General features: G+C 40.8%; 1 protein-coding gene across 4 annotated transcripts in view; it reads left to right on the top strand.

The window, feature by feature from the left end:
* Positions 1 to 26538, top strand: part of DAAM2 (dishevelled associated activator of morphogenesis 2) — a 217830-nt gene that overhangs the window by 11520 nt on the left and 179772 nt on the right. For 2 of the 4 annotated variants that reach the window (XM_014950958.1, XM_014950954.1), the window contains exons 2-3: positions 1664 to 1839; positions 20394 to 20539. The gene's annotated coding sequence lies outside the window, so the exon portion shown is untranslated. Of the gene's footprint in view, positions 1 to 1663; positions 1840 to 2598; positions 2667 to 20393; positions 20540 to 26538 lie in introns of those variants that run through there. The other 2 variants (XM_014950956.1, XM_014950957.1) reach the window with 2 other exon arrangements.

Here is a 26538-nt window from a genome sequence, read left to right as displayed (position 1 = left end):
AGAAAGAAAATTACCTCTTTCCCAGCTGAAACCAGGACAAGTACACAAGTGGCAGATCTGATGGCCAAAGGGAACAACAATGCCACTTGTTCAATGCTTGGGTTGCATTGTCAAAACTGGGTTCTTTTTATTATTTTTCATTATACATGAAAGTATTTTACTTCTTTTGCTTGACAGAATACTGCATTGAGGCTAGGAATATTTGCATCTGCCAGATTCTTAGACCTATATTTTAAGTATAAAGGTGGAAATCTATTCAAAGAGACACCATTTTCTTCTGGAATTTATCTTAGGGCTTTCGGTCATAGTGATGATATGGCAATGTATGGGGCTAGCTGCCATTAGAAAATTATCAGAGCAAACTTGAAGCCTTTTGAAGTAGATCAGATGATTTTTATTGATTTCAAAGAGCTGTGGCTCATGCCCAAATGTGATGATGGTAGAGCAGAAAAGAGAAAGCATATGTATATGAAAAAAGTAATCCACGCAGCTCCAAATGGAAAATTTACTCTGCCAGTAAGTTACACAGAAAAGAACCTTGGCTTTACATTTTGAAATAGCACTTTCCTCTCCAAAAGTGGTACCAAGACACATACTTCTTCTAACTGTTTACAAATGGAAATGATTGGGTATAAAGAAAAAATAACAGTTGCTTATATTAGCATCACATTTGTAGACTCCTTCAGAAAAAGTTGAATAAGCTTTGAACTTCCTAAAAAGGTCCGCCTGTAATAAGGCAAGCCTCACTCAAGAACTTTCAGCATATACACTTCAACTTCAGCCCTCAGTTTCCTCATCTTTTGGATAGGACTACTGATACTTACAGGCTTGTAGCTAAGCTCAGCTCCTAAATGCAAAACAAAGAGGTCTTATCAGTCCAAATTTATCATCACTTGCCTCAGAAGGGTTATAACATGAGAGCATTTCACTCTTCAAGTACTGCTTAATGTTAAGGCTAATATTTCTGCTTCAGTTTTTGCTTTAGCATCTCTTCTAAATAAAGTGTAAGTGGATTTCACAGCAGGTGAAACGTGTCATACTCTCAGTACCAAAGAAATAACAGAAATATAGATGCAAATAGGCAGAGCATAATAGAGATCAAAGAGCAAATGAATTTTCTGAGCTGGTATTCATCTGAGATGAGACACTTTAGAAACTATTTTGAAGTTAGGAGGGAAGCTGGCCCACGTGCCTGGGAAGACATTCCAGCTGGAAGGGGTTTGTGCAGAACTGAAAAAGGATGTGGACAAGATGCTTGGAAGTGCTGTTTCACTCCTGTTTTAGTTAAATCCAGCCAAAGCCTGGGCACAGCAGAGGGCTGTAGGCTAAGAGTGTGTCTGTGGGGGCCTTTGCAGGCTTGATGTGAAAACTGTTCAGGCACAGCTGAGAGACTGGAAAATACTGCTTTCCAAATGGGGACTTGCATGACAGATAGTTACATCCTGGGTGTGGATATAATATACCCTGGGCAGAAAAGTACAGGGATTGTCTTTTGCTAGGGACTTGCACAACCACATCTGTAGTTCCCCACCGTTTCCTGCCTGACCCCCCATGGAGAGGTTTTCTATCCAAAAGTGTAAAAATTACAAATCCCCAAAAACTGCAATCTGGGCTCTACCTAGAGAAACTTTTAGATTGTTCATTCCATAAATATCTCGTACAGGCTGTCTGACGTCAGAGGATTTGGAGAGAGAGGCTGGTCAGAAAGTGAAAACAGCAGCAGTTCCAGTCTGACTACAGCAGCACAGCCATCAAGAGCAGCAGCACAGGCATTTCTCTATGTGGATTTACAGGACTGCAGAACAAGGAGGAACTGCGTAGAGACACGAGCATTACAGTGTAAGTGCAGCTGCTGCAGCAACTCTTCTTGTGTTTTTGCTTGTTCTCAAGAACAAATCTCTGCAAGTATCGCTTGCCTTTCTTTTTTTTTTTTTTTTTTCTCCTCTGAAACATCCTGAAGCCAGCTTGGCAGCACACAGGATTCAGGTTTGGCTTGATTGCTTCTCCCAAAGGTATGCAGAGGGCCTGACAGTGCAGGCTTTTTCACTGTTCTGTATGCGGATAGGGGTGATGGGTGAGGGAGGCTGGAGAAGGAGAGAGAGGGAGGGAAGGACGTATTTTGGAAGACTACAAAACTAACTGAAATCCAGCTCCTTCATGTTCTGGTAGCAGGACAGCAAAATTCCAAATAAGCTCTAGGCAAACCCCAACTTCCTTAGGCAATTTCACAATGCAGGATTTCTTTTTTAACTCTTTAATCCCTTGACATATTTTGCGTCAAGCACTTTGTCTTTCCTTATGGGGAGGGCAGGCAGTTTCCTGGCGCGCTGACAATGAAGTCCTGTCCCACTCTATTTGCCAGGCTGTGGACAGTAACAGATCCTAACATGCGTATGGGGTCTCACTCACTAAATCTTACAAATTTAGCACCTTGAGCCTGTACTAGCTTGATACTAAGGGCTCTCCAGAGAACACACTGCTTCTGCAGAGGAAAGAGGCATCTCTCATCCAAAACCAAGCTGTAACAGGGTGATACGTGAAGGAGACAGCTACTACAAGTAGAATCTCCCTTTTTTTTTTTTTTTTTTTTTTTCTCCTCTGAAACATCCTGAAGCCAGCTTGGCAGCACACAGGATTCAGGTTTGGCTTGATTGCTTCTCCCAAAGGTATGCAGAGGGCCTGACAGTGCAGGCTTTTTCACTGTTCTGTATGCGGATAGGGGTGATGGGTGAGGGAGGCTGGAGAAGGAGAGAGAGGGAGGGAAGGACGTATTTTGGAAGACTACAAAACTAACTGAAATCCAGCTCCTTCATGTTCTGGTAGCAGGACAGCAAAATTCCAAATAAGCTCTAGGCAAACCCCAACTTCCTTAGGCAATTTCACAATGCAGGATTTCTTTTTTAACTCTTTAATCCCTTGACATATTTTGCGTCAAGCACTTTGTCTTTCCTTATGGGGAGGGCAGGCAGTTTCCTGGCGCGCTGACAATGAAGTCCTGTCCCACTCTATTTGCCAGGCTGTGGACAGTAACAGATCCTAACATGCGTATGGGGTCTCACTCACTAAATCTTACAAATTTAGCACCTTGAGCCTGTACTAGCTTGATACTAAGGGCTCTCCAGAGAACACACTGCTTCTGCAGAGGAAAGAGGCATCTCTCATCCAAAACCAAGCTGTAACAGGGTGATACGTGAAGGAGACAGCTACTACAAGTAGAATCTCCCTGTGAAAAACCTGCAGAGATGCTATGGACACATGGTGCAAGTCCCAAGAAATGCTAGTGACTCCTGATAACTTTTTTTTTTAATCTCAGCAGTTCAGAGATTCCCAAGCCATAAGAAGGCAGTGTTTTCAGTGGGGTACTCAGCTGTATTTATTTACAATTAAAATTCAGTGCTGCATTAACCTTGCCTCACCCAGCCCACACCTTGACGTCCCTTCTTCATTCCCCAGGTAGAGATGGGAGCAGTTTTGGGGACATCTGTGGAGGCAACTGTCCTCCTCATTGGCATCTTCTCTAATGAGACCCATGCCAGAAAATGGCTCATTTCCCCAGGCAGATGGAAGAGTTTGAAGCCTCCTGTGTGAAGCTGACATACTTAGCTAGCACTTGTAACTTTAGAAAGCAGTTTGCCAGTGAGAGGGTGCTTGTTTTTTGCAGGTGCTGGAAGGAGAGATGACGCCCTTGAACATAAACACAAAGCTGGGCTGAGAAGCAGGAGCTATGTGAATTGCACAATATAATGCACTGAGCTGTTAGCAATTGGCTTCAGCCAACAAGCAGGCATAAGAAAGGCTATTCGAGTCAGTGGTCCCTGGGTTGATTTGTTTTGGTAATAGACTAATTCTGCAAATACTTTCCCTCTTGAGAGTGGCAAAGTGGGTAGCTGTGTCAGGGAGAAGGAAGTAAAGGAGGAAAGGTGAGGACTGGGAGGAGGGAGTTTTGCAAGGAACTCCCCTGCAAAATGAAATTGAGCGAGTGTAGTTAGCTGTGCTGAAAGCAACTGCAGGTTGATGTAACCACTGTGCTGGCTAATGTAATGGGGGTGGCTTTTACTGGGCAGATGTTCAAGGTCTAATCCCTACTAAGGGATGCCATGCCATACTGTGTAAAACAAGCTAGGCTGAGCTGAAGAAAAAACAACCGTACTGACTGCACGTGTAAGGGACCTCAGAGCCAGTTCCTGCAGGGATGTACTTTGCAAGTGAAGTCCTCAGACTTGGAAGGAATCAGTTTGGGATCTGAGCTACTTTACTGTGACATATCAGAATTCTTTTCCTCTCCCCCATATTTCTTATTAGATTTTGTTTCCAGTAGCCTAGCAGCTCCTTTTCCAAGTAGCTGCTTTATTTTCTCAGCAACAGTCTAATCACATTGGCTGGCAATATGAAAGAAAAAATATCCTCAAGAAACATAGTAACTTGTTAGAAACCTATATGCCCCAATAAAACTTTGAGAGCTGTCAAAGCCAAGACAAGTGTCTGGGAGCCACAGACACTTTTACCCGGTTCAACAATTTGTCTGAACTGCATTGGGCAATACAGAACTAATATATACAGAACTGCTGAAAGCTGGAGTGTGAGAAGAGGAACTAAGGAGGACGTAATTCCAGATTTGAGATGTTTTAAGTGGACTGCTTCCTTTCCGTGTCACAATTCCTCTCTCTATCCTCCAGCTCAGCATCCCACTAGTGAGTGATGCTACCTGTAGGGTTGCAAGTCTGGGAGTTTCTTGTAGGCTGTTGGTTGTGGTTCAGAGGGAAAGTGACACACTGAGTGCAGGGATAGGAGGAGGAATAGGAAAGGAGACACTGATCTAGCAGGAGATAAATTTACTGTTGCATGGGAATGCATGGGTCATCACTCAGCATCCTTGAGATTGGATGAGGTTATACCAGCCAGGAAATTGCTAGTTCTACTGGTGGACAGGTGACCCCAGAAGCAAGAGAAACAAACACACTATGGACAAGGCAGACTTCTTGTCAGTTTTACTTTGTGAAACAGAAAGCAATTCCCTGTTGGAGCATATGACGGTCATAGTGCAACCCTGAGGTTTTAAAAGTCTGTATTTTGTGTTATGAAGTGCAGCCTCATGGTTTCACAGAGCTGAGTAAATAAATTCTCTGGATATCCTAGTGTCCTTACCACACTGTATCACTTGTTTGCTGCTATCACTGCTGTTTATTGTAGTTGTGCTCCTCATGTGTAATGGAGATCATTCTGTTCATCTTGAAATCAGTTGCAAAAATTTTTCTTACTGAGCCCAGACATGGCGTGTACTGACTGTATTTTATTGGGAGGGAGGCACAGCAAGAGTTGAACAGCATCTTGAAGGCATCTCCCAGTTTGCTCCATCTGCCTTAGCTGACATAAAATTCCCCCAAGGTCCAATGGAATCCCAGAAACCCATCTAGTCCCTCCAGGCCAGCCATCTGACCTACCAATTGAGCAATCAGGGAACACCATTTCCTGACACTTAGGGGAAGGATGCGTGGGAGGTTTGGCTCTCAGCGCTTTAATTGCTGTGAATTTTCAAACCTGGGTCAATCCTAGGGAGATCTGACCCTCTCTCCCTTCCCTGCCCCTACAGCCCCCAGGCAAGCACAGCGTGTTCCTAAATTAAAAGAAAGCGGGCTGCTCTGATTTTCATTGGATGAAAGACTTTACATGTATTTTCCCATGCTTTTTGTTGTGTTGGTGATTGACAGTGTTGTCTCTTACGGCTTTTCTGTTTTACCATTGTGTTCCCTGATATCACAGTCATTTGAACTGAGGCATCTGCAGAAAACTGGTAGTAGTAGGACTCAGTACATACACTAACATGCAGTAGATCCAATTAATTTCTCATCTTTCTGCAATTCCACTTAACAGCGGAGTTCTGTTTGGCACTACTCTGAGTTATTATCAGGCTGAGGACTTGTTATCTTCCAAGCTCTGTGTATTAAATTATTAAATTTCATAATGCTATGTAAATTAGTTAAGTGGGATTTACTGAGTTGGATTCTCAGCCAGTGCAAACAGGTATGGGGGCTCCAGAGTAGCTATGACAAATGTATTCCATTTGAGTATTTGGCCGAGTGACTTCAGACTGGTAATGAGTGGCCTAAGGCACAGACGGTGCAAGTCTGCTCTCATCTGTACTAGTGAAAGTTTTTTGTAGCTCTGTATTGTTCAAGAAACTTATTCCAGGCTTCAATTACAAGTAAGTTCAAGTAGCACCAGAATTTGGTCCAGAGAAACTGAGGCCCAAGTTGTGCAAAGTAACCTGTAATTTTGGCTCTTTATTTTTAGTGGTTTTTTTAAGACACCAAGACACTCAAAAATTGAGACAGCCAAAATTATAAGCTGCTTTTGAAATGCTGGCCAAGTGACTTGGGCCAGTCTACACAGTGGATTTGGTTCTTCTCACATACTTTTTACAGCAGTGTAACTCTCTGAAGGTCAGTGGAGCTATTACTGTTTCATAGCAGTAGAAGTCACAGAGGAATGTATCCCATGTAGCTGGAAGCTCCCATGAGCTTTGGTATGTCAGCCCTGTATTCATATTCTGTTTTTCTTGACATGTCCAGGATGTGCCCCACTTTGATTTGCTGAGAACCACATAGACATGTTCCCAGAAACACGTCACACACTGAGCAGCACTGTTGGTGCTGCCTCAAGCTTTTTTAGGGCTGTGTGTTAAATCTGTACCTGTTGATGGTCAAACAGGCTTTTCCCTCCCCTAGGCTTTGTGTCCAGTTTGTATGTTGCCCAAAGTTCATGTTCCATGTTTGATTTATATTTTCAATTTGTTTTCTGCATGGTATTTCAACACTTGTAATTTTGGCTTCTCCTGTGATCTCTATGGTGTCAGATACTGTCTTCTAGTACTTTTCTAGACTTGGGACAACATGGAGTAACAAATCTGACCAGGAGAAGCTCATGGTTTTGGATTTAGTAGAAAAATTATTCTGTAGCAGGCTTGTACTAGTGATAAGGTTTCTCTGGAGTTAGGAATTACAGAGACTTAAGGTGGAAAGGAAGAAATAGATAAGAAAGGGTGGAGATCAGAAGGCTTACTGGAATTCAAGGAGTGGGAGCTGGAGATCAGAAGGATGTGTTTAGACTGCGTGAAAATGGAAATAGAGGTAACCTTGAGAAAATGAGAAAAACTTTGGCAGCAGGAGAGGAATAGGTTCCCTCCCTGACTAACAAGTGCTTGCTCACTTCCCAGTTTTGCTGGCTTCAAAGTAGTAATCACTGAAGTTGATACTTCTGCTCATGAGCTTTGAAATTCACGTTTTGTTTTTGTTGAAGAGTACTTTTCTCCTCACAGTGTCCCAAGATGACTTAAATTCAGGCAATGCATGTGCCAGCCCAGCTCTTCTTTGAGTTGGGGACAAAGCTGATTTGTGAGACCCAACAACTCTCTTCTGTCTCTTTGGTATATTACTTTTTTTAAGCAGGCATAAACAGGGACTCATTTTTACTGTTATGGCTTTTATTATTCAAGACAGTGAACAAGACTAATTTGGGGGGCTTTGCATTTTTTTTATTGCTGTTTGGCAGGGCAATGTTTTTAGTTAACAACTGAATTAATGAGCCATAAAGTCTTAAGAGATGGAAATTTACACGCTGCCCTGTTCTTCCTTGAAGAAAATGGTCAGGTTCAATTTAACTTTTTAAGTTCTGATCTGAAAATGTATTCCAAGGACATTTTAATAAATTTAATACTTAAACACATACGTGCAAAAGGGAGAAGGAACATTTCTGCCAGGGAGCACAATCAGGTTGAATTTCATTGTGAAGAAGTCATGGAAGGATACAGTTCAATAGTTTAATATCACAGGGCAAGATTCCTTTCTCCCAAGACAAAGCTGTGGGAAGAGATGAAAAATCTTGGAGGATGGGTCTGCTGGTAGCTATTAAACAGATAATCTGGCTGTACTCCCATCTCTAAGTCCTAAGCAACTAAAAGGATTGAGCAGGGGTAGGATTGTACTATATATGGTATTTTTATATGCTTTCCCTAACCATCTGCAACTGACCATTACTTGGAGATAGCATACTGGTTTACATGGACTGCTGATTCGACTCTATGTACTCATTTTTATATTCTTGTGGTTTTTGAAAGAGAAAACATTGTGAAGATCCTCTGATGTTTCAGCTATTCTCCAAGGGAGAAACAGTTGTATCTGTAAGATGTAGACCAAGGAAACTGACGAGATACATCACAAACCTCCAGAAACTTATTCACATTTTAGAGTCCTGTAAGTATCAAAGATGCACTTGAAGAAGCAATACCTTCATTTTTAGCACTGTCGAAAAAGTGACCAGCATCTCTCCTTGTTCCCCAGTTCAAAAGCGGATTACAAACAGTGACAAATTTTTGGAGAAAGGATTTAATTTGCTAACACCCCTCCAGTTATTTTTAGAAATGTTTTGCACTTTCTTTTGCATTAAAATATTTCTCTAAATCTGAACATTTCCAACTGGCTTACTCATCAATAGTATGACTGGTGCTGATATTTTCGTAAATAAAAAAATATTTTGAGTGCTTCCATTTTCCAGGAAAGCTCAGTGCTTTAAAAAAAAATATAAAATTAGGCTATTTTTAGGTGTTTCAGGCTGGTCTTGAAAAATCATTAATCTTTTTGCATGCTCTTGGTCCTGCACTGTCATCTGTTTTCTTTCAAATCTCCATAAGGCTGTGACAGAAATACGTGGGAATTCCATGTTGCTCTGCATCAGCCTGCCAATTCTGCTTCTTTCCTTGTCAGGTCGAAGGGAGCAAGCTTTTCAAGAAGGGATGAAACTACTGTGGAGCTGTATAACCATCCTTGCCTCTGCTGATCTGTGTGTAGAAGTTTCCTGGACTCTTGTAGAGGTGTAACATGATTTCCCTCTAACATGAAACTATTTTTCCCCCAACAACGTTACAACAGTCCAGTCCCTCTGAAAACACGTATTCAATAAATCATCAGCGTGCAATACAGTATGTTCTGTACTTTCCACTGGTTTAAGATCAAACACTGAATGCTGTGAGTATTGTATGTTCAGTAGCCAGGTTGTACCTGATGGAGCAATCTCAATGGACAGTTCCTCTTTAACCAGTAGGACTTAAAAGATGAGAATATTTTCTTGTTTGCAATCATATGCTATAGAAATATGTGAGGAAAAGTCACGTGTGTATAGATATAGAGATATATATATAGTTAGATAAAGTTAGCAATTTATTCTTTGCATTCAGAACTTTCCTTTGGAAAATTTCCAAGCACTTCACCAATATTAATGGATTTAGCATTTTGGAAAACTGAGGCACAGCTTTCTTAGATGCCTGCAACCTGATGGGATTCTGCACTATCATATAAATGCTCTTACTTGCAGGTAGGTTAAAGATCCATTTTTTTTTTAGCTATCTCTATGTCCTCTGAAGTGGTAGTTTAACAAAGCCATAGAATTAAACTAAAATATTGTAAGAACATCTTTATCATTATGTCGCATTTAGCCTCCTGCCTGGTAGACAAGCCATATATTCACCAAAATCATACCTCTCCCAAAATGCAAATATATCATCCTACTGCAGAGTGGGTACTTTTCCCTTTCTTTCTTCTTCCCCCATATCTGTGTTCTGGCTTAGCCAGAGCCTCAAGTCATAACCCCCAGTTTTTCTTCCTACTTTCTACCCTTTGTTTAGGTTTTTGCCTACACTGAGAATGTGAAACTTAGGTACTGCTGATAATGATTGTAAGAGATCTGCCCTAACTATGTGGAATGGGTTTATTTGTGAGATTAAACAGCATACATCTGCAGAGGGAGTTTGACGGGATATCATTCTTCCTTACAAAGGATGTCAGGAATGGGGCCATCCACCAGTACAGACAGTCTTGGTTTTCTCACTGAGTCACTGACCATTAAGCTGGGATGCCTGGACTGTGAGTACCCTGCTTAAATCCATTTGGCAGAATTCTGACCCCCTCCAGGCAGGCGACCCCATCAGCATCTGCACAACAGATGAAAGAAAGCAAGATCTTGACCAAACACGAGGGGATTTTAGTCCTTTGCTACTTTTGCAGCCATGTATACAGCGGGAACCAATTAAACTATGTTTCTAACAGCTGAATGCACAGAGAGACAGTTGGTTTTGTTCTTGCCTGTGCTCTGATCTGTCAGCATCCTCCTGCACTGTTATGCAGGGGTAAAGTAATAACCATGCTAGGGTCCTGCCAATATGAACTGTCTTCCAACTGTGCCCTACTGAGATATGAACTTGCCCTCATTGCTTGTTTCATACTTTTACTGCCCTGCGGGTCAGGCATCCCAATGAGTGAATCTCTCTGGCTCTGTTGTAGAGGCCCTGAAATGTGTTGCCAATGACAGAAGTACAAAGCTTGACCTTAGCCTTTCATCGTCAGCAGGATTCAAGCAGTCTTTGTGAATGTTACGAAGTCTTTGGCACTCACCATTACTAAGTTATAGGGAGAAAAACAGATGCATTTTCTGACTTGGTGAAGTTTTCCTTGGGGGACCCATGAATTGTTTTCCAGCTGTGTCTGGGCTTATCTAGAATAGCTTCATGTACCTGCTGGGGGACATGTGTTAAGCTATAAATGTCCTACTGTGCCCTTCATGACACATTTTATGTTTAAACAGAGGCAAAATTTAGCAAGCAACTCCTCACAGCCTCATCTCCTGCTTACTTAGAGTAGTGACGTTTAGTATGTTCACATCTATCGGAACATCTCCAGGGGCCCATCCTCTTTCTGATTTACACATCTGTTAGTGTAGCTAAGCTACTGTGAAATGGCAGCCTTTTCTAAGAAAATACTGTAAATACAAGCTAGAGTTGACCTAGCATAATGTACTAACATTTTCATATAGTATCACTGTACTTTTAATAAAAAGTAGCTTAAGAATGCTGCTTCATCAGTCTTGAGATACAGTTTTTCAATACAGACCTTGATTTTTGCAAGATATATCAACATACAATTCAGATTACATACATATCAATATTTTGGCTTTTCTCACTTTGATATAAAGAAACTTTGACATTATCTGTAGCTGTATGTATTTTTATCCATAGAACATGAATATGCAAATAAGAGTGGACCAACTTGCCATCTCAAGAATCAGACATCAGAAGTCAGGAAGGTGATATTATACCTCTGTAAAATGAAAAAACTAATTTGTCATTTTCTGCTGCTTTAAACTAACAATGAAAATGGCTGCTTCACTTCAGACTCAAAAACCTATCTAATTCTGCTTCCTGCTGGTCACTTGAAAAGTCTTATGTTGATGTGTGACAGTATTGGAACAAATGGGCCGTGGAATCTGCTGGACTAGTGTCTATTAGACAGTTGCCTGTGATTGTAGGAAACAGGACAGGATGACCTTGTAGTCTATACTCCCATGATTGCACATGACACAGAATCCAACTGACCACCCTACAGGGTCTGGTGACATGTGGGAGTGCAGCAAATTAAAATGGAAGCAGATGGCGAAAAAGTCCCCTCTGTGTTTTGCTGTGTCTTTTCTTTCAGGGATGTTGCCTTAAGTCTTTGATCCAAATAGCCTGCTGAGGAAATATGTCTCTGAGCTATGATGAAACAACATGGGGAACACTGTGTTCAATTCTGGATACTCAATACTAAGTGGTTACACAGTGATGGGGAGAGATAGGCAACCTTCATTTTTCCTTTGAGCACTCATTAGTCATGGTCTCTTGAGATTGTTTAGCTCTTTCAGGAATAGACTTAATTCACAAAGAAGCTAGAGGGAGCTGGGCGGTTTGGTGCCAGACTGGGGGGCAACGCCTCCAGAGGAATGGGAAATACTCTTTGACTTCCTTTAGAAATTCTCCCATGATTGATCTTGGGCTTGCTTCTGCTGGCTGGCCACTGCCATTGTCTGCCATTAACTGTTTGCGTGACTCGGGTATATGCTTTCCAGTGTGCTATCTATCTACCTACCTACCTACATATCTACTCACCTACATACCTACCTGTTTGTTTGCTTGCTTGTAATCGAATAGCCCAGGCTGCATGGATGTGTTAGCCTAATTTTCTAGGTTTCCTGTTTAGACTGTGTGACTGTAAGTCCAAGAGCTCTCGTTTCCTATGTTTGTTGCGTTTGGACTTTTAAAGCTGAAGTTCTCAGCAGCATTTTGGAGGCTGTGGATCATTGATGTGGATCATACACACTACATCTTGTGATGCAAATAGGGTGGGGAATAACGTGCCTTGTAGCCACAGTGAAGCTCCCTGAGAAATTCAGCCACGGGTGTTACAAAAGCAGTTTTCCCAGTTCTGTGATATTTAGAAGCAGTCTACGAAGTCTCTATGTAGAATAAGATGCTATGCTGGATGTCCCATGAATCTGTGGGGTCATGGTGAATTTTGTACCACTCCTAGGCAAATGCACCCAGGCTTGAGTTCGTTCACTGGTTATTGTGCATAGCTCTTAAAACCCCAAGCTCGCTTTCACATATTCACTGAGCAGAGACATAGTAATCACTGCGTTATACTAGCGTCTGTGTATCTGACACACCCAGTGATTTGTTTTCAGACTTTCCCACACCCTGAGTTGTCACTTCTTCGTTTCGGTCATTTTTACCATGGCTGTGTCAGATGTCATTTTCCCTCCAGATATATTTGGGTGTAGCTGATTGCAGCAGGGAGAGAGGACAGCACAAGTCTGCCTTTTGCGGCTCCCCTGAGTTGCATCATTAGAGAACATTAACCATTCAGGCAGTTGGACTAGGTCCTTTCCAACTGAACTATTCTATTCTATTCTATTCTATTCTATTCTATTCTATTCTATTCTATTCTATTTGTTTCTATTCGTTTCTATTCGTTTCTATTAGTTTCTATTCTATTCGTTTCTATTTGTTTCTATTCTATTCAATTCTATTCAATTCATTTCTGTTTATGGATATTTTTTTTTTTTTGCCTGGTTTGGTTTGCTTATTTTTCCCCCACTATGTACCTTCTATCCAAATTGTTATAGTTGTGCTTCCTTTTTCATAGAATCATAGAATCATAGAATGGTGAGGGTTGGAAGGGACCTCAAAGATCATTGAGTTCCAACCCCCCTGCCATGGGCAGGGACACCTCCACTAGAGCAGGTTGCTCAAGGCCACATCCAGCCTGGCCTTGAACACTTCCAGGGATGCCCTCCTTTCTTTGCCCAGCCGAGGAACATGATCGTCCTGAGACTCTAATATGGGCCTAACAAGATCTCTCACCATGCTGACCCGCTAGGCCAACACAGGCCTTTCATTTTCCTATTGTCATTTGGTATCAGTAGGATGATTTTGCTATACTACTATTTCATTGTGCCTGTCTGATGTTTCAAAAAGTCTGTGTAGCTATGTTTGTTAGTATTTTATTATTTTTTTGCTTTGCTTGAACTATGTCAGCTTTTGAAGATCCTCTTCTGTAAAATGTGTCAGAGCTGACTAAGTGGCCCTTTGTCTTGCCTGCTTTGCTAATTGCACTGAGCCAATCTATTGGATTTGCAAGCATGAAAGGTAAGGAATGGTTTCGATAACTCAGGGAAACAAACAAGTTGTAGATGGGAGCTGTGCTGCTGGTTGGCCAATAATTACAGGCTGCAGGCTGCAGAGCTTCCAAAAGCTAAGCAACCTCCACCTTACTTAATACTTGGGTAAGACATCAAAGTCTATATGAAGCAGCGCTGATCATTTAGAGGTACATATCAATTGATTTGGATTCAAGACCAAAATCTGAGGAATTAAATATTGTAAGATATCAGAATTTCTTGCCTGTATTCCACAGTGCTTTTGGGTAGTAAACTAGTCCTCTCTGAGGAAAGGATTCAAGAGTTTAGACTGTTAGGTAACATGACTTACAGAATAAAGTAACAATTTTGGTTGATACATTACCTGGTTCATTAAAATGTATAGTTTCCAGGTACTTGCCGTTAGGTGCACTAAGAATGGGACAGTCTAATACAGCTGTCTTTGATTTCTGTTTTTCCTTTGTATTCTGGCTGCTTGTTTCTGACTCCCCACAGATCCTTTATAAAAATGTCCTCTTCCAAAAATGTTAATATAGGTGGTCCCTTGGACTCCACCCCTCTGTGTCTGAGAGTTGTGTTACACTGGGCCAATTACAGGACCATATTTACAAAAATATTTGTTAGCTGTGGATGCTTCAGTTTTTGTGGCCAAAGTTTACACTATTTATGATGTGACCCAAAACACCTTAGCTCTAGCAGACACTGGCTTTGACTTGTAGGGGTTGTTTTTTCAGGATTGTTGAGCATTCACATCACCAGCTGACTTCAAAAGGAGTTGTGGGGGCAAAGGTATTCAGCCACTTGGCCAAGTTCACAGTGACAGTCAGGATCAGAGCTCCACAGAACAGTTCCTGGCTCCCAGTAGATAAACTCACATGAAAAACTAGTAGAAACTTCTGAGCTGTGCAGGGATCCCATGTAGTTGCACATCCAGAAATGGCTCTTGTCTTTCTTAATAAGATTTAAACAGCTATGCTTTCATAATAATAACAGCTATCACCACCTGTGCAGTGACAGTAATTACCAGTTGAGCAGGAACTATTGTCTGCTACTGAAGTCATCTCTTTCATTGTAGTGATAATTTTTAAAATGTCACAGCTTGCAAATTGCTTGGAATGTCCCTTCTTATGCTGGCTTGGCACTGACCTACGTGATTGTAGAGGCTGACTGCGAGGTAGTGCTGCTTGGTTTTCTTTCCTGAGGACTTGCCATAATTGCCTTTGTGCCTAAGAGGTGGGTGAACGATACAGCAAGCCCCGCTTTTTCATACCCACTGCAGTTAAGTTTAAGATTGCCTGGAGAACTCAGCAGCTACAGAAAGCAGCATGTTGGAGGGGAACAATGGCCTCATCCTTCCTTATAGTGTCAGCTGAATTGGCTAGGGAGTTCTGGCTGCACCTTTTCACAAAAACAGTAATTTCCCTGAGTTCTCATTAGCACACTCCAGTGATCAGGGTGCACCATGCTGTGCAAAACCTCCACATAGTTCAGGAATAATGTAATCTAGGTTTTTGTCTGAGGTCTGAGCATAATTTGACTAATGGCGATTTAGAGCTGAAATAGAAGCAAGGCTGTAGAAGCGGGCTAAACATTTTTCTCATTTAGCTGAGTTGTCTAAACACTGAGGACTAAGATGAGCTTATGCAGAGCCTTCTAACATTGACTCTGACTCAGGCATTATTATCCCTCTTTTAGGGAGTACAGAGTCAGAAACATGAATTGGCTTGCCCATGCCCACACAGAAATGCACAGCTAGTGTCAGCATTACAACTTGGTTACTCAGAACCACACAGATGCGGGACAAGTATCACATTTTTTTCCCACCCCTACTGGCTGGAAAACTTCTTTCAGGGAATCAGATGCATACTCTGTTCCTTCACTGTCTTTTGTGAGGATGGTTGTTCTCTTTTGATGGTATTTTCTTTTTGATATAAGTCTTCATAAGTAAAGTAATGCTTTTCAACATGTAGTTTCATGATCACTGTAAAAGTACGGCTCCTCGAGTGTGAAAAGGGTTGTTCCTGTAGAGCTTTCTGTTGTTGGCTCTCCTGAGTAAACCAGTACACACTGGTGGAAAGTGAGAGAGGACATATGAAGATTTCCAGAAGTGGCTGAAGGAAATTTTCATGGCCATAGCAAAGCACAACAATCACAATGAGGGGACAATCAATAAAAATGAAACCAGTAAGTTTCTAAACCAAAAGGTTTAGAAAACTTCAGGTTGATGTTGAGGTAGAGAGTTAGGTTTCCTGTCTGTTGAGGATTTATGAGTGCCTTTGCCTCTCCCTAGATGTTGGGCATAACTGTTTGTGTCAACTTCCCTACGGCCTGGAGCGGAATCTGCAGGCCCTTTCCTTTAAAGCCTTTGGAATTTACATAACCCTGCAATTGTAGCAATGCAAAATGTGGCTCTGGTTACAATAACAAGGGTTTAGGGAACGCAGGGAGAGATTGTAGCGGCAAAGGCATAAAAGCAAAACAAAACAAAACCCTACATGCTGTTTTAATTTTCAGCAGCCACGTGAGAACTGTCCTCCAGTTCCTGCCTATAAATAAATCTCTGCTGTCATAGGAAGACAAAAACTAAAACGGTTCACATTCCTCCCAAATTTTTTTAAGGTTATAAAAAAATAAAGGAAAGGTAAATATTTCAAAAGCGGAGTGTATCCTTGCTGAGGAATGTCAAATTATTACTCAAGGGGGTTGATATTTGCATCAAGTAAAGAAATTTTACATGAAACCTCTCTTTCCCTGCTCCATCTCCACCAGCTCTTTTGAGAAAACCACATAGGGCTGCATATGGATAATGTGCCAAGCAACACTTCTTAAAGCCCCAGAGTTCACTGCCCTAGTGTCAGCTGAGGCAGGAGCTTTCTTTGAGATGAATGAGGACTGCACAGGAGCATACCTGTTGCTTCTTGTCAGATGTTACATCCTAGTTCTGTTACATGTTGTTTTAAGGAGATGGGGACTTGGTGCCAGGTTTTTTCCACTTTCCCAGTAACTTGGGGTTAGGACTGTAACTTCCTCCTTTGAAGAGATGCGGAATAAATGGGAATGCTCTTTGTGCCTTTTCTCCAGCTTTGAGCTTTCATTTATCAGACACAACTTGAAGGTCAGGCTGGATAGAAGGCTGTGTAATGTATTAAACATATGGCTCTCCTACCAGGAAAAAAATCCAATCCCATCACTGGCATGTAACTGGTGCAACAGAAAGTATCTAGGTCTACAGCACATCTGCTTTCCAGAAACCATACCAATAGCAAAAGCTGAAAGAGGAGCTTTCTGGAATATTACTTGTATTCCTGGAACAGCTCTGAGGAGTAGATTTGGCATCTAAAGACAAATCCTTTGCTGTAGCAAATGTGAAGGGAATAGTGGCAAAGTTCTACTGGCATTGAAGCAGAAGAAAATGGAGGACCACCACAGTGATTTGGGTGTGGCAAAAAACAACATTCTTGATTTAAGGTTTTTATATTCTTATGACTGGTCTTGTATGTGGAAAAATGTCAAAGTTAGTAAAGACTACTCAAAGTGGCAGCCCTTGAATTAAACTTTGAGCTAGGTTTAATGAGGATAGAAGATCAATTCCATAGCAATAGCTTTTTCTGAACCGTTTTCCTATTTTCTAACCCCAAAAGGGTGAGTGTTGTGAAATAGGTTTATCTTGCAAACTTTTGGGCATTGTTAAGGTAGGAAGCTTCAAAAAGTTATCCACTGTTACTGTTTGTTCTACCATGTGCTGCTTTTATGCAAGACACAAATACCAGGTGTGCAGAACATCTGGTATGTGTGAGATTTGGACACTTCAGGGAGTGACTTCTCTAATCAGATCTGAGGTGTTATTTCATATCTTTTGTGAACAAACCTTGCTGTACTTAGTGCCTAACCTGAACTCAGCTGAACAGTATCATTTTCTTCTCCCTTTGCCACCAGGAAGGTGAAGTGGCACTTACAGTTCTGGGAGCAACAGAGAATTTTCACTTCAAGAACAAACAGACAGAAGCTGGTGCAAATGTTTTAATAAGGAAAGCCAAGTCAGAGAAACACAGAAAATTTAATACAAGAGTACTGCTATGTACACAGCAAGTAGTGTGTATTCCTGTCTACACAGCAAGGCCTACCTGAAGGCAACAGAAAGCATTCATTATTGTCCCCATTTGACTCACTGGGAAATTAGACAAGAGAACAAACTGGTTGCAGTGTGAAAAGGCCAGGCACTGGGTTTCCTTACTTTTGAGGACTACAGTCAACTTGAATGCATGTGCTAATAATGAAAGGCTTTGTGCAATGCAGTACCATGATTTTCACTACTCTATTTTACTGCACAGTTTTCCCTTTCCATGTCACTTCCAGAATAATAACTTCTCAAATTCACTATACAGTTCAGCTGACAACAGACAAATAGTAAGACACTTCCCAAGGCAAACTCTTCCTGCCCTTTCGAAAAATTATCCCCATGCGATTTTTTCAGCAGCATCAAGGAGTTAAGGGGAGAAATTGATAGAGAATCTTGACATCAGACTCTCTCTCCCTTGCATTAAATCTAGGCACCTCCTACAGAGTTTCAGTCTCAAATGAAATGTCTCATTATGGATTGAGTGGCTCAAGAAAAAAGAAAATTGGTGTACTTTCCAGCTATCCAGATTAATTAGTAGAAATACCAGTGGCTGTACCACTGGCTGAAAATGTAAACAAAGTATTTTTATTCTCTCTGTTAAAATGAGGAATGGATTTTATAGACTTGTGAGACAAAGACAGTGAGTGAGTGAATGAATGAATGAACACAGTTGTAAGGTGCTATAAAGTTTTCATTTCTGTGTGTTTCCGATGACCACATTATTCATAAGTGGTTGAGCCATGAGTGATTCAGTTCATGCCATTAAAAAAGCCGCATCCTTACTTGGTATCATCAAGGGTTTTTACTTCTGCCACTTTACTTTGTTGATTCATGTATTTATTAATTTTTGCCTTGCCTTTCCCTCTTTTAGTGGACATCAGCTATTGTAGAAACACTGTCACTAGTCAGGACAGGGGTTAGTTGTGTGACTACACATTGACATGGCTAAATTGTGCACAGAAGGCTTTTGAAAAATGAGCTAGGATAACTTCATTGCATAGCGAGTTGCCGTGGCACTGACGGAGCAGACATGAGTGCAGAATCAACCAGCCAGTGCTCCAGACTGAAAGTAGTACCGTAGAAACAAGCAGTCCTGCTTGTTAAGTAAGCTTATAGTTATTACATGTGGCTAAACAAAGATTTGGTCACCTGTTCATATCCAGTTTCAGTTGATCAGAATGAAAAATGGTTACAATTGCAAGTGTCATAGGGTAAGCTACCTTATGTTTAGACTCAGGGACCAGAAGATATAATGCCATGTGAATTGCATGAGTAAGGATAGCTCTTTAGGAAATATAAGGAAAGTCTGAATCTTGAAGTGGCTTGAGAGGATCTTTTCAATATGTATAAATACTTGATGGTGGAGGAAGTAAAAAAGATGGAGCCAGATGCTTCTCAGTGGTGCCCAGTGGCAGGACAAGAGTTTATGGGCACAAACTGAAATACAGGAAATTCCACTTAAACATGAAAATAATTTTTTTTAATATGGGCATGATCAAATCCTGGAACAGCTTGCAGAGAGAGGTTGTGGAGGCTCCATGCATAAAGGTACTCAAAATCTGACCAGATGGGGCCCCAGACAACCTTCTCTGGTTGACCCTCCTTTGACCAGTGGTTTTGGAGCAGGTGATTGCCAGACATCTCTTCCAACCTCAACTGTTCTGTGCTCTGTGTCACCTTAATCTGTTTATTTTCTCATGACTGGGTCAAAACAGCTCAAGAACTGTGATCACAGCTGGCATTTACTATTTTGGGCCAAGTGCTATTTGGGATGTGCTGTCCCACATCCTCTTAAAATAAGTTATGTCAGGACAAAAATCAGGAATTATGGTGAAAGGTTTGTTGGGGAGCAGTAGAATTGCTTCCTGTGCTATATATAATTTGAGGTTGAGTAGAGGACTTCACTCTAATGTTTCTAATTTCACTAGTGTCAAATTCTTACAAAAAAAAAAAAAAAAAAAAGGCCTGGATTTGTCCAGTGTTGATAGACCTGTGTTAAAGTTGATATTGTTACTTTAGACGAAAATGGAGTTAATGAAGGAAAAACAAGGCCTTGTGTTTCTGTTATTCCCCAAAGACTACAGTTTCTATGAATAATCTTAAGGCACCCATGGAGGAATTGACAATTTTAATGATGTTTCTCTTAAAACAGCTTAGTTAAATGCCATGGGAAGCAAACAAGGAAAAGGTCGCTTTAATGGTATTTCCTACAACGACAGAACAGCAGCATTTGTGGAATGTCCTGGAGCACAATCATTTGGCTTTAATAAAAAATAATGAAAAAAACCCAACAACAAGAAAATTAGCTGAATGATAAAAGTAAATAATTCATAACAGATTTCCTCCTAAGTCCTGGAAGTCATCTGTCTAAAGCAGCTGATACAAAGAAGCCAAAGCCAATAGTTCTGCATCAGTTGAAAACTGTCTTTGTAAACGTTAATCAGACTCTGTGCAGGCAAATTTGTTTCTTTTTCTCTGTCAGTGATCGCTTATGATCCCTAAACTTTGCAGAGTGACCAATCAACAATCTGTCTACAATGCAGATGCAATCAGTGTTGAAGGTACAATGGTACGTGTGAGATACTCATATTGGGTTTGGTTTTAGAGTCTATTAAGAGCACTGTTGAGTGCTTCAGCAAAGAAGCCTTTAATAGTACCAAATAGCCCAAATAGTTCCTACTACCTTGCATTTTCTGACAAAACATTGGAGATGTTTTATGCTGATAGAAAGCTAAAAGGAACTATTTATTTGCAGTTGTTTCTCCAGAAGACCATCTCTACAGTCAAAACAGCTGTACTAATTCATCTGAAGGTCGGGTCTTCCTACACAGTGACGAACTGAACACAGAGACCTACACAGAGAGAGAGAAGAGCAAATCAGAAACTACACATACCATCCAGGTTAGTTCTGATTTGCATGTGGGGAGCCAGAGACGAAGAGAATACCAGGGAACAGGATTTTAGGTATTGCTGTTGTTCTCTTGACCTTCTGTGATGTTACCTACATGCACCAGGCAAGAAGAATCTTCCATCTATTGCAAGGTTGTTTCCAACTTAAAGCAATCGTGCCTTACTGTCCCCAGTTACAGACAAAACAGGTGTGTTTAGAAGCAACATATATCCTAATGGCATAAATATTGTAACCTTCTACCCTACCTGCTCTCATTACCACTTCAACAGAACCCAGGCGGTGCTACAAGTGTTAGTCATTATGTTACTCGGTCTGAGGCCCAGCCTATGAACTTGGTTTTGATTATAATTATAGTCTAAACTGGAGGCATTTGTTATAATAAGTTAGTAAATAAGCTTATTGCATTTAGTAATGTTCTTGATTTTATGCTCTGTTTTTCCTCTTTCTTTCTTTATCCTGTCCTTCATTCTTCCAGAGTGGCCACCAATTAGAAGAAAACTTAGTGTCAGCATCTTCCTCCTTGCTGCAATTTAGAATCCTTCAGGGCTTTAGTCTATTAAGAAGAGCTTGTGCATTCAATTTGTGCTTGAAGCCTAATTACACCTAATGTCTCATCCTTTTCAGTGTACTTTCAATTTCTCTTGTAGTGCTTGCAGCAGTCAGGTGCAGAAACTAAAGAGTGTGAAACCTTTTCTTCCTACCCAATTTCCACTTTACTGGATCTGAAATGCTGTGAAGTCATGTCACCCAGTTGCCTACTGACACACGCTCTGCAGCAGCATTCACATGAATGCAATGGGAGTGTAAAGTGTGGCTGAGTTAAGGTGGTGCATGCTTCACCCTGGTGTAAATGAGTACACCAAGCAGCAGGGCAGTGATGAATCAGTTGACAGGGCACAGGCTCAGTCATACTTCTGCTGAAGTGAGCAGTAAGTTTCCTGCAGTTGTCTACATAGGCATGATCCTGCCCTTCTCTCAGCATCCTAAATAGTTCCCACAGCTGTTAGAACCTCACAGACAGCCAATACAAAAAAATACAAATGCTAAACTTCAGATTCTGTTACCTGAAACAAAGTATGGTGTTTTGCTCACAGCTCCAGTTCTCTAGCTGTATATGAATATGTATTCAAGAGGAACACATTTACACTCCATAATTTTAAAATATTACCATTTTACATCTTTGAAGTCTTCTTGAAAACTGACTGATTCATTCTTGATTAGCTACATCCCTCAAGATGATCACTTTCTTCTCTGGTATGTGTAGTGGTTCAGGAGCAACGATTTTAGGAGTCCGGTTGCTGTGCGTAAATATCTTGCACAGGACCAGGGCCACTACCTAGTTAAATATGTGCTGCTCTCTTGGCATACGCCAAGTTTCCTTCTGGCTCACACTACCGCGATGGAATTAAACCTTGCAGAATCTGGGCGTGCCCTTCTTCATGTCCCAGTCAACTGTTTCACACAAAGAGCAATGTTTTTTTTGTCTCCAGAGCAACTCAATCTTTCTGGTAATGACACATGTACTACTTAGCACCCTGCTGAAGCACCGGCACTTTGCGTTCCCAGTGAACTGAACCATCCTGCCAAGTACAACAAAGATGGCTTACACCTTTCTTCTCCCCTGTCCTTACCCTCACAGTCAAGCAGATTTCCAGGAGAGCAATTCAGCATCCTTTGCCTAGAAGTGGGGAGCCACCTTTCCGTAGGAACTTTGTCTTGTTTCCAGGACTCTTAAGTATACAGGAATTCCTGCAAAGAAAGTCAAGTATTCTCCAGGAAAGTGTGTGTCACAAATAGGACAGATTCTATGTGGTGGAGGTTATGTCCAGAAAAAATCAGGGTGGGTTAACAGTGGCGTAATTAAGGGGAAAAAAAAACAACCAACAACAAAACACCAAAGCCAGAATGAAGAGCTTGGCCATCAAGTACTGAAACGAAATGTCATTTGCAATTAATTGCTATAATAAGGTCAGCTGCTTTCCTAATTGATTCCAGCTTCTTACTAAGGGATCAGTGCTGCTAATTAGTTTGCATGTAAACTTCAGAGGACATGAATAATCAGAGTTTAGCAAGCCACACCAACCGTAACTAATCCTTCTAGCTCTTCTGCAAAGAACACACAGTAAGCAAATGTTGTCCTCTGCCCAGTACCACAGGTGGAGCCAGGACTTATTGCTCCAGCTCTTTTTTTTCCACTGAGATGCTACCACGCACTCAGAAGCACACAGAACTGGCAACCCTGAAGTCCCTTTCAAAGAAAGTGAGTTTCCTAGCTGGAATAGGAGCAGTGCTCTGTCACTGGTGCTATACAGAGGATATTAGCAGGAGCTCCCTGCCTGCTAAGCAGATGTTTCAGGATCCATAAGTAGCCAAGTATCATTTACAAAACCCCAAGGCTGTTCTAAGTTGACATCAGAGTCTTAACATACCTCGATCAGCTTATAGACCGCAGAGTCACAAGGACCGTTAAAAAACTGCCATTACTTCTTCACTCTGGTTTTGTTCTTACTGGAAGTCAAACAGAGTAAAAGGTCTGGCCTAGATCCTATATCAGGATAAGAAGTAGAAATAGCCTTTCCCTTTCTCTGGCCCTTTGTATAGACATAGCTTTGGTTATTCTGGAAGTCCCTGAGGTCTGCGTGTTCATGGATAGAGACTGACTTTATTTCTGACTGCTTTAATGCCATGATCTTGGTTGGAACAAGACATGTTGATCTAGATCATCACTAATTAAATGATGGTCAGTACAACATCAGACATTTCCTAAACAATTCCAAAAACTTAAAAAAGCCCATACATCCCTCCCCGCCATGCAAATAAACAAATCTATACATATAAATCAGGGGAATAAAAGGAAAAGAAACAGACCATTCAGAGCCCAAACTAATTTTAAAATTATTATTAGTGAAAGCCTAGTTTGTGGTGCAGCCCAACATGGTCTTTGGATTTTTTTCAAAAAGGCAAGAAAGGCCTTCAAATGAAAAATGTTGAGGAATGTTATTATACAGACTTTTGTTGGAGGAGCTGCCTAGGGACAAGCTTACTCCAACCCTCCTTAGTTCAGCTATTTAGTATACAAAGCCAACAACAAGTGTTTACTAATGTTTGTGATACAAATCTCCTGTCTGCATGGTGCACTTTCTGTAAAATGACTATTTACTAGAACATAGATAACCTTTTTAAAAAAAAAAGATTTCTCTGGAAGATGAGAAAATATATACAGAATAGAAGGAAGCATTCAAAAAATGATGGGGAAAGCAGAGGAAGACTCAATTTTACAAATCATTGTAAAACCTCTACTTTGCTAACTGAAAAGCAGGAATAAACTGAAAGAATGTAAAGTTCAGCTGAATTCTTTTTTTTTCTGAAAGTCTGGTATGTTATTCCCAAAAAAGCATTATGAGTAGGTTCAAAATGGTCATAAGGTGTTAGATGAGAACACAACCCAAGTTCCTTCAAGGCAGACAAATGAAGTCAGGGTGAAGCTGCTGGCTACAAGTGTTTACAGTAGTCAGGGACTGGTAACTATCTTAATTGCTGGCAGATGAAATTTAACCTAATTCTGGCTCATTCTGTCTCCCTTGCTTTGAGGGATCTGGGTTTCAGTTGGGCTGTTATCTGAAAACAGAGTCGCACTTTCAAAATGTTTGAGAAATGCAAAGCAAAACTAAAGGGAGAAATGAGACAATCCCTGTAAAATTTCCATATTTTTTTCTTTTTTCCTTCAGATGGAGTACTCTCTGACTTTTGCTTTCTAAAAGCTTGTAAACCTTCTTTCTGAAGAGAAAATGTCTCTTTCCTCTTTCCATAGCTGTTACCTGAGTCGCAGCAATTGGCTTTTCTTTCAGTCTTCCCTGATCCCTTGTCAGCAGACAACTTGTGCAGACCACTTGCTAAATCTTGACAAATACAGGAGAGCGGGTTATAATGGGCTTGAGAAGCCAATGAAAGAGAAAGAGCTGTGAACAGAAAATACGCAGGATGAAATTGAAATGTGCCATCTCCAGAAAGGTCCAAACCAACATCTTACATCTAATTATGATGGATACAGATTTTGATGTCGTTGTAGTTGACAAAAATTCAGTGGTATGGGCCATTTTTTAATACGGAAAACAAATCTTTTTATTTAAGCACAATTGGTAGATGTAGTTTGATAGGTAATACATTGATTTAAGGATTTGTCAAGGAACATTATCTTCATGTTGAAGGCCATAACTTTTATTAACTGCACAATTCTTACAGATCTGATAAGGCTTAAGTTCTAGGAACCAATTTATTTACTTTTAACCATTTTTTTTAAAACTGAGAGAACAAACCCACCAAAAATAGATGTTTGTGCTGGGTTTGTATTGGCAGCTAACTAAAACGTATTTTTCCATGGTGTCAGGAATGTTGCAGAAAAGGAAGTGCCCCAACAATACATCAGATGCAAGCTAACCTTAAAAACACTAAGTTCTGTCACAGTTTCACTCAAACATTTGCATGCATGCACATGCGTAAATGCATATATGTACACAGAGGTGTGTACAAGCATTGTGATTCATGAAGTGGAAAACAACTTTGCAGCACGAATAGTTCTAATTTTTAATTAGTAATGAACATCATTTCACATGAGCATTGTCCAGGTCCCTCCTTTTTTAAAGTTCAAAGCAAGTTCTCAAACTGCTGTATTAACACATTAAAGATGTGAGTTAGGATGGAAAAGCTTTAATCTGCAATTTATATATCCCTGAATTGGAGGGTAATCCCATTCTTATTCATCAGGAAGTCAGTGGGAGTGGAATCCAGCCCTTAGATCCGATGATGTGGTTTGAACCCAAAGATAAAAATAATTTTAGAAGAATTATATTAACCAAAAGAACATATATGCATGTCTGCATTGTATTGACTACATATGCCTCATTTCAGCCCCTCAGAGAGAGAGGGTGGCTCTAATAAGTAAGGTTAGTGATGGTCCCGTCACCGTGTTACATCCAATGTCAGTGTACAGCAGTAATACTGCTCTGCACGTCCCACTCAGGAGATGCTCAAAACATTGTGTGGCATTTCAGAGACTGGTAGATGTGCAAAAAAAATCTTTGTAAGGAGGGTATGAAAGTCTTGCTGGTTCTGTAGCCTGTGGTGACTGAGCAGAAGTCTTTGACCCTGTAGCTGCACTGGGTGGTGGTGTCAGGCAAGGCGTGCAGCCCAGCTCACAGAGGCATGGTGTTTAATCTCATTGTCAGATGGAGCAGGCAGCCTGGCACTGGGTCTCCTCTCACAATGGGCACTTTTGTTGTTAGATTACTATACCCCTGTCCTTTTGTTTTGACAAGGGATCTAACAAACAGTTGGTGTCTCCAGAGGTGGAGCAACATCTCACAGAAGCTTTTGCTTCTGCGTTCTAGAAGGAATCTGTTTTTGAGTAGCAAATAATCTATTTGTTTTGTATGTCCCTTTCCCCTTCTCTTTTCACTCGTCACTATTAAAGGCCCTTTTACTATAGCTTTTTGGTTTTGACCTTGATCACCAGAGCCTCAAAATGCTTATAGAAATAGGCAGGTGAATTCTTTAATGGTCTTATTCCAAAATTCAAAATGAGCTGCCTTTGTAAGCATGTTTGTCCTGTCTTGGGATGTAGACCTTATGTGATACACTGTTTAGAACAAGAAACATAACTTTTTTTCTTTCTTGGTAACTTTGGCATGGCTCTTCCTGTCCCCTATAAGCTAAGCCACCAAAATAGCTCTTATTAAATGTCACCTCTTGTGCAAGGGGATTGCTCTGCAGAATCAAGCATTTTTGCAAACTGCAATGCTTTTCAGCTTTCGCTGAGGTATCTGCAGTTCAGTATTTAATAGTAAAAAGCTGGCTTCTCTGGCTGTTACTAATTCAAGCGTTGAATTACATAACAACTTAGCTTAATGTACTTTTTTGTTATTGGGGAAACAGAGTCACAGAAAGAATCAGAGATTTATCTAGTTTCATTTACTGCTGACGAAATATCGAA

The sequence above is a fragment of the Calidris pugnax genome, unplaced genomic scaffold (assembly GCF_001431845.1).
Source record: "Calidris pugnax isolate Ruff unplaced genomic scaffold, ASM143184v1 scaffold24, whole genome shotgun sequence".
Classification (NCBI taxonomy): Eukaryota; Metazoa; Chordata; class Aves; order Charadriiformes; family Scolopacidae; genus Calidris; species Calidris pugnax.
Note: the sequence above shows the minus strand (reverse complement) of the source record. Positions and strands in the feature narration are given on the sequence as shown.